Source organism: Balaenoptera physalus (genome assembly GCF_965194825.1).
Source record: "Balaenoptera physalus genome assembly, chromosome: 14".
Taxonomy (NCBI): domain Eukaryota; kingdom Metazoa; phylum Chordata; class Mammalia; order Artiodactyla; family Balaenopteridae; genus Balaenoptera; species Balaenoptera physalus.
In genome coordinates, this window is record NC_138893.1 from 28378968 (window position 1) to 28387745 (window position 8778).

Consider the following 8778-nt stretch of genomic DNA (forward strand, 5'->3'; position numbering starts at 1 on the left):
GTCAGAAACTTCCCTGAGACTCCACGGCCCGTCTCCCCACCGTCGGGCTGCTGGTCTGGGAGAGGCGGGCTTCTCCATGCAGATGTTTTCTCCACATGGAGCATAGTGACAATACTGGCACGTTGCCCCCCAAATGGAGGGTTTCTTTCAAGTCCGTCGGCTGCCTCAGGCAGAGTTCTGATGCTGGGACCCCAAGAGACTGTCTGAGGTAGTTGTCTGGCGTGTGCGTAGGGGGGCAGGCGTTGAAATCCTTCCCCTTTCTCTTGCTTCTCTAAGAAGGTTTTCACATCCGCTTCACGGCTGCTGCTATTACCTGCCAGGCTGCAGCCGGAAACGTGACTTCAAGCAGTGGTCTTTCTCTCAGATCTTCACACATCAGGACCTTGACAAAGGGGTCGGGGGGTGGGGAGACTTGCCTTGCCTCTAGGATCTTCAGAAAGGCTGGGTTGTTCTTATCAAAGCTTAAAAGGGAAGAGAGAGAAGTTTTGGGGTCTAACTTGCAGCTGGGGAAAAAAAAATTAAGAATTTCTTTAAATCTTTTGGATGAGACAACGCCAAGCGTGAAAGACATAGGGAAAATGTCCTGTGGATGACTTTCAGAGCATCCTTCCTTTGTTCCAATAGCTGAACTTTGCTGACATGCCTGAAATGGGGCAACAGCTGTAACTGACATCAGAGGAAAGATATTACAACCGTTACCCATGTTAACTGCATACGACGTGTAATATCTTTTCATCAGAGCCGATGGGGCCGTCTGCCTTACTTGCCCACTGATGTCAGCAAGAGGGAAATTATAAATCTTTTCACTGCTGCCTATTTAGAAAGAAAGAAACCCACACTGTGTGTTAAATCCACTGTGGTTCCTCGTGACTCTTGTTATTACACGGATACTGAAAGAATTAGTGATGATCCACTTAACAGTTATGTTGCCAAATATGTGCTTAGCATTAAAAGCGACTGCGCTCACGTACAGAGCTTTTGTGTTTGTTTTTGTTTAAAAATATACCTGGAGGCTGGTTAGGCCAGATTAAATTATTATATGCTGACATAATTATAATTCCAAGTCTTGCTCTCTCCGTTGAAACGTTTATTAGGTCAAAATGACAAAATAATCCAGGATATTTTTCTGGGTTTTTGGTAGCCCGTGACATTTCATTAGCAAGGCTAAGCCTACGCCTCTGCAATGGATAAGAAAGATTTGTGCATGGATTAAACTGGGGTGGGTAGACATCAGTATTTCTAGATGGTGGAATTGATTCTAATTGGTGATATGTGCTTTTGCGGAATTTGTTTCAGATTGGGGTGTTTCAACCCTAATCCTCAATTAGCAGTTGAGCAAGATTCCTCTGCCTCCCAGCCCCGCCCCACACGAAGTGGTCTTGGATTGGTCAACAGTGAGCATCTCCGAACAGAAAAGAGGAGAGCTTGAACAGAAAACTGCTGAACCCAGGATCCCGTCCAAGTGTTTCTAAAAATGATAGCTTAGAATTTTTTTTTTTTTTCTTGAGTGTTAACCACATGTCACACAGGGAGACATTTTCCCTCTATCCATCTTAGGTTCTCAGGGCTCTGTAACAAAAAACAGACTAACAAGACCAAGACAAACAAGTTTATTAACATGTAGTCTCGTATACACATGGGAGGAACTCAGGGATGAGTAAAACAGAGTCTCAGATCCGCTTTCAGGTCCTCAGATAGCAATGGACCCGTTACTGACTGAATATTTGTAACCCCACAAACTCACTTTGTGAAGCCTTCACTCCCTGTGACTGTATTTGGAGATGGAGCAACTCTAGAAATAATTAAGGCTAAGTGACATCACGAGGGTGGGGCCCTGATCTGGCAGGACTAGTGTCCTTATAAGAAGAGATGGCAGAGGGCTGGCACTCTGTCTCTCCGAGGGCACAAGGAAGAGGTCGTGTGCGCACACAGCAAGAGAGTGGCCGCCTGCAAGCCAAGAGAAGAGACCTCGAAGTGAAACAAACCTTGCTGGCACCTTGATCTTGGACTTCTCAGCCTCCAGAAATGTGACAGATTTACATTAGAAAAGCCCCTCAGTATGCGGTATGTCATACGGCAGCCTGAGTAGACTAAGACGGGACCCTTGCTGTCCTCTGCATCCACACTGTTCCTTGCTTGTTCTACCGGCATCTGCTACCCAAGTCCCTAGCAGGTGAGCCCTCAGCTTGAGCCGCGGGTTTGCCTCTTGGTGGGTGTCAAGCCAATAGGCACAACCAAGCCAAAGACTGGGAGAAGGAAGGATTTATTATTACTTGCAGCAAGTAAGGAGAACACTGGGGATCCTTCCTAAAGCAGAGTCTCCCAGAACAGCAAAATTGGGGAAGTTTTAAGCTACAAGTACATGCATATTCATGAGGGGGCTTGAGCAGAGGAGAATTCAGCCTAGAATTGGGGCAAAGTTGCACAGGGTCCAAGCTTTAGTTGATTGAAGTCAGGAGGGTCAACATCATCATTCTGTCCTGGGGGGCCTTTGTTCCCGCAGAACTCAAAGATATCTTGTCATGTATATCCCTTGAGGAGGCACAAGAACTCTGTTTTATCACTGCAGTCTTATTTGACTGACTTTTCTCTGTCCTGTTCAAGGGCAAGCCTTGCGGCCAGGCTGAGATCACAGAATGGCTTAGGCCAAAATGAGTTCTTTTATGTCAAGAAAGCCATTCCTGGTTCTCTTTCTCCGGGGACCCCTAACCTACCTGCTTACACGGTGACTCCCCGAGACCCCCGGTCCCTGTGCTCTGCATCCCTTGTCTACAAGGGCACTTTGCTCTCACTGGCAGAGCTCCCTTGCTAGTTTGCCAACCAGTACCATTAACTTCCCTGTCTACCCATGGAGCATACAGGAACTTCCCAACACCTTCCTGCATGCCCCATGGAAAGGTCTGGAAACACGCGGGAGAAACAAAGCCCTTCTTCTGTCCAAACTAGAGGAAGTGGATTTCTCCTCTAGGTCATATTCTAGATTTCCTCTGCCTCTGACATATAGATAGATAATCTCCAAGATCAAGTCTCTTAGGTGGAGCCCTTGCCATGCTAATGAAACCCCAAGGAATTCTGAAAATTACCGTCTCCTCCCCGACAGAGCTTGGCTTTCAAGACTGTTGTCTCATGAAAGATATTGAGAGAGTGGGTTTCAGGGCTCAAGTTGCTCCAGGGTCTCTTTTTGTTTTCTGAGATATCGCCATTCCTTTCTTTCCTGGGGGAAAAAAGTCTCAAGGCTAATGAACACACACATTGACAGATCATGCACATTTCACATGGGCGGGTAGATGGGTAGGCTTCTGACTGAACTGGCTTCCTTTTAATAGGAGATGGAGTGGTGGTGTGTGTGTGCATGTGTGTGGGCTGGGGGGCGGGGATAGTTTCTAAGTCAGATAAGAATGGACTGTTACGATGTTAAAATCACCCGTAAAAATCCCTAAGTGCTACCTGGAAGGCAGACTAACTTCTCTCCATACTCTGAAACAGATCGATTGAGCACCAGCTAAAGAAACCGGCATGTTTAGGGGATGTGATACACACAAAAAGTTTCTTTTAAAAATACTAGAATCCCACTCAGCACAGTGAGGCGAGACCAGAGATTCCCACCTTCCATCTGGTCCTGCAGCAGGGCAGAGGCCTGGGGCATCACCTCTTGCTGGTTAAATTGTTCCCCCTCCCTCCCCTGAGCTGGCCTCTGAATTAAGAAAAGCCCGCGAGTGTGGTGTGACCCCCGGAATAATCTCCATTTTACATGAGGAAGTGGAGTAAGTGAGGGAGGACGGGGTAAGTGACCCGGGTAACTTCATGTGGGTGGGTTGGGCTGAGATCTGAACCACGCCAACTTCCCTCCAGAATGTTTGAGCTCTTCATGCTGACACCATGCTGCACGTGTGCACATGTGTCTACGAATGAAAGGTACAGACGTACTTCGGCATTTCACTAACATTTTAAGTGACATTACTGACAATGAAGAGACCAGGAGGAATAGCTTTTCCTTGACCATTTTAGGGTCCCTGGATGGGCCGGAAAATTAAACTGACAAAGACAGATTAATAGGAGAAAGCAAATTTATTTCAGTTTTCCGTGCCGTGGGAGCCTTCATTAGGAAATGAACACTTGGAAGTACCTTCAAGATGATGGAAGAGTAAGACGCGGAGATCACCTTCCTCCCCACAGATACATCAGAAATACATCTACATGTGGAACAACTCCTACAGAACACCTACTGAACGCTGGCAGAAGGCCTCAGACCTCCCAAAAGGCAAGAAACTCCCCACGTACCTGGGTAGGGCAAAAGAAAAAAGAAAAAACAGAGAGAAAAGAATAGGGATGGAAACTGCACCAGTGGGAGGGAGCCATGAAGGAGGAAAGGTTTCCACACCCTAAGAAGGCCCTTTGCGGGCGGAGACTGTGGGTGGTGGAGGGGGGAGCTTTGGAGCCACGGAGGAGAGCGCAGCCACAGGGGTGCGGAGGGCAAAGCGGAGAGATTCCCGCACAGAGGATCGGTGCCGAGCAGCACTCACCAGCCCGAGAGGCTTGTCTGCTCACTTGCTGGGGTGGGCGGGGGCTGGGAGCTGAGGCTTGGGCTTTGGTCGGATTGCAGGGAGAGGACTGGGGTTGGCGGCGTGAACACAGCCTGGAGGGGCTAGTGCGCCACGGCTAGCCAGGAGGGAGTCCGGGAAAAGGTCTGGAGCTGCCAAAGAGACAAGAGACTTTTTCTTCCCTCTGTGTTTCCTGGTGCACAAGGAGAGGGGATTCAGAGCGCCGCCTAAACGAGCTCCAGAGACGGGCACGAGCCGCGGCCATCAGCGCGGACCCCAGAGACGGGCATGAGACGCTAAGGCTGCTGCTGCCGCCACCAAGAAGCCTGTGTGCGAGCACAGGTCATTCTCCACACCGCCCCTCCCGGGAGCCGGTGCAGCCCGCCACGGCCAGGGTCCCGTGATCCAGGGACAACTTCCCCAGGAGAACGCACGGCGCGCCTCGGGCTGCTGCAACATCATGCCGGCCTCTGACGCCGCAGGCTCACCCCACATCTGTACCCCTCCCTCCCCCCGGCCTGAGTGAGCCAGAGCCCCCAAATCAGCTGCTCCTTTAACCCCGTCCTGTCTGGGCGGGGAACAGACGCCCTCAGGCGACCTACACGCAGAGATGGGGCCAAATCCAAAGCTGAAACCCTGGAGCTGTGCGAACAAAGAAGAGGAAGGGAAATCTCTCCCAGCAGCCTCAGGAGCAGCGGATTAAACCTCCACAATCAACTTGATGTACCTGCATCTGTGGAATATCTGAATAGACAACGAATCATCCCAAAACTGAGGCGGTGGACTTTGGGAGCAACTGTAGACTTGGGGTTTAGTTTCTGCATCTAATTTGTTTCTGTTTTATGTTTATCTTAGTATTTAGAGTTTATTATCAATGGTAGATTTGTTTATGTATTTGGTTGCTCTCTTCCTTTTTTTTTATATATAGATATATATATTTTTTTCCTTTTTCTCTTTTGGTGAGTGTGTATGTGTATCCTTCTTTGTGTGATTTTGTCTGTATAGCTTTGCTTTTACCATTTGCCCTACGGTTCTGTCTGTCTGGGTTTATTTGTTTTTCTTTTTTAGTATAGTTTTTAGCTCTTGATATCATTGGTGGATTTGTTTTTTGGTTTGCTTGCTCTCTTCTTTCTCTCTTTTTTAAAATTTTTAATAATTTTTTATTTTGTATTTTAATAACATTATTTTATTTTATTTTTTCTCTTTCTCTTTTTCTCCCTTTTCTTCTAAGCCATGTGGCTGACTGGGTCTTTGTGCTCCGGCCAGGTGTCAGGGCTGTGCCTCTGAGGTGGGAGAGCCGAGTTCAGGACATTGGTCCACCAGAAACCTCCTGACTCCACGTAATATCAATGGCGAAAGCTCTCCCAAAGATCTCTATCTCAACGCTAACACCCAACTCCACTCAACAATCAGCAAGCTACAGTGCTGCACACCCTATGCCAAACAACTAGCAAGACAGGAACACAACCACACCTATTAGCAGAGAGGCTGCCTAAAATCATAATGAGGTCACAGACACCCCAAAACACACCACCAGATGCAGTCCTGCCCACTAGAAAGACAAGATCCAGCCTCATCCACCAGAACACAGGCAACAGTCCCCTCCACCAGGAAGCCTACACAACCCACTGAACCAAACCTAGCCACTGTGGGGAGACACCAAAAACAACGGGAACGACGAACCTACAGCCAGCGAAAAGGACACCCCAAACACAGTAAGTTAAGCAAATTGAAAAGACAGAGAAATACACAGCAGATGAAAGTGCAAGGTAAACACCCACCAGACCTAACAAATGAAGAGAAAATAGGCAGTCTACCTGAAAAAGAATACAGAGTAATGATAGTAAAGATGATCCAAAATCTTGGAAATAGAATGGAGAAAATACAAGAAACATTAAACAAGGAACCAGAAGAACTAAAGAGCAAACAAACAATGATGAACAACACAATAAATGAAATTAAAAATTCTCTAGAAGGAATCAAGAGCAGAATAACTGAGACAGAAGAATGGATAAGTGACCTGGAAGATAAATTAGTGGAAATAACTACTGCAGAGCAGAATAAAGAATAAAGAATGAAAAGAATTGAGGACAGTTTCAGAGACCTCTGGGACAACATTAAACGCATCAACATTCGAATTATAGGGGTCCCAGAAGAAGAAGAGAAAATGAAAGGGACTGAGGAAATATTTGAAGAGATTAGAGTTGAAAACTTCCCTAATATGGGAAAGGAAATAGTTAATCAAGTCCAGGAAGCACAGAGAGACCCATACAGGATAAATCCAAGGAGAAACATGCCAAGACACATATTAATCAAACTAACAAGTATTAAATGCAAAGAAAAATATTAAAAGCAGCAAGGGAAAAACAACAAATAACGTACAAAAGAATCCCCATAAGGTTAACAGCTAATCTTTCAGCAGAAACTCTGCAAGCCAGAAGGGAGTGGCAAGACATATTTAAAGTGATGAAAGGGAAAAACCTACAACCAAGAATACTCTACCCAGCAAGGATCTCATTTAGATTCAACGGAGAAATTAAAATATTTACAGACAAGCAAAAGCTAAGAGAATTCAGCAGCACCAAACCAGCTTTACAACAAACGCTAAAGGAACTTCTCTAGGCAGGAAACACAAGAGAAGGAAAAGACGTACAATAACAAACCCAAAACAATTAAGAAAATGGTAATAGGAACATACCTATCACTAACTACTTTAAATGTAAATGGATTAAATGCTCCCACCAAAAGACACAGACTGGCTGAATGGATACAAAAACAAGACCCGTATATATGCTGTCTACAAGAGACCCACTTCAGACCTAGGGACACAAATAGACTGAAAGTGAGGGGATGGAAGAAGATATTCCATGCAAATTGGAAATCAAAAGAAAGCTGGAGTAGCAATTCTCATATCAGACAAAATAGACTTTAAAATAAAGACTATTACAAGAGACAAAGAAGGACACTACATAATGATCAAGGCAGCAATCCAAGAAGAAGATATAACAATTGTAAATATTTATGCACCCAACATAGGAGCACCTCAATACATAAAGCAAATACTAACAGCCATAAAAGGGGAAATCTACAGTAACACAATCACAGTAGGGGACATTAACACCCCACTCTCACCAATGGACAGATCATCCAAAATGAAAATAAGGAAACAAAAGCTTTAAATGATACATTAAACAACATGGACTTAATTGATATTTATAGGACAGTCCATCCAAAAACAACAGAATACACTTTCTTCCCAAGTGCTCATGGAACATTCTCCAGGATAGATCATATCTTGGGTCACAAATCAAGCCTTGGTAAATTTTAAAAAATTTAAATCGTATTAAGTGTCTTTTCCGAACACAATGCTATGAAACTATATATCAATTACAGGAAAAAATCTGTAAAAAATACAAACACATGGAAGTAAACAATACACTACTAAATAACCAAGAGATCACTGAAGAAATCAAAGAGGAAATAAAAAATACCTAGAAACAAATGACAATGAAAACACGATGTTCCAAAACCTATGGGATGCAGCAAAAGCAGTTCTAAGAGGGAAGTTTATAATCCCTCTTAGAAGTTGTATAAGAAGTTGTATAATCCTACCTCAAGAAACAAGAAACACCTCAAATAAACAACCTAACCTTACACCTCAAGCAATTAGAGAAAGAAGAACAAAAGAACCCCAAAGTTAGCAGAAGGAAAGAAATCATAAAGATCAGAACATAAATAAATAAAAGAAACAAAGAAAACAATAGCAAAGATCAATAAAACTGAAAGCTGGTTCTTTGAGAAGATAAACAAAATTGATAAACCATTAGCCAGACTGATCAGGGAAAAAAGGGAGAAGATGCTAATCAATAGAATTAGCAATGAAAAAAGGAGAAGTAATGGGCTTCCCTGGTGGTGCAGTGGTTAAGAATCGCCTGCCATTGCAGGGGACACAGGTTTGAGCCCTGGTCCGGCAAGATCCCACATGCCGCGGAGCAACTAAGCCCATGCGCCACAACTACCAAGCCTGCACTCTAGAGCCCACATGCCTCAACTCTTGAGCCCATGTGCCACAACTACTGAAGCCCGTGTGCCTAGAGCCCGTGCTCCACAACAAAAGATGCCACCACAATGAGAAGCCTGCGCACTGCAACGAAGAGTAGCCCCCACTCGCCGCAAGTAGAGAAAGCCTGTGCGCAACAATGAAGACCTGACACAGGCAAAAATAATAAATTAATAA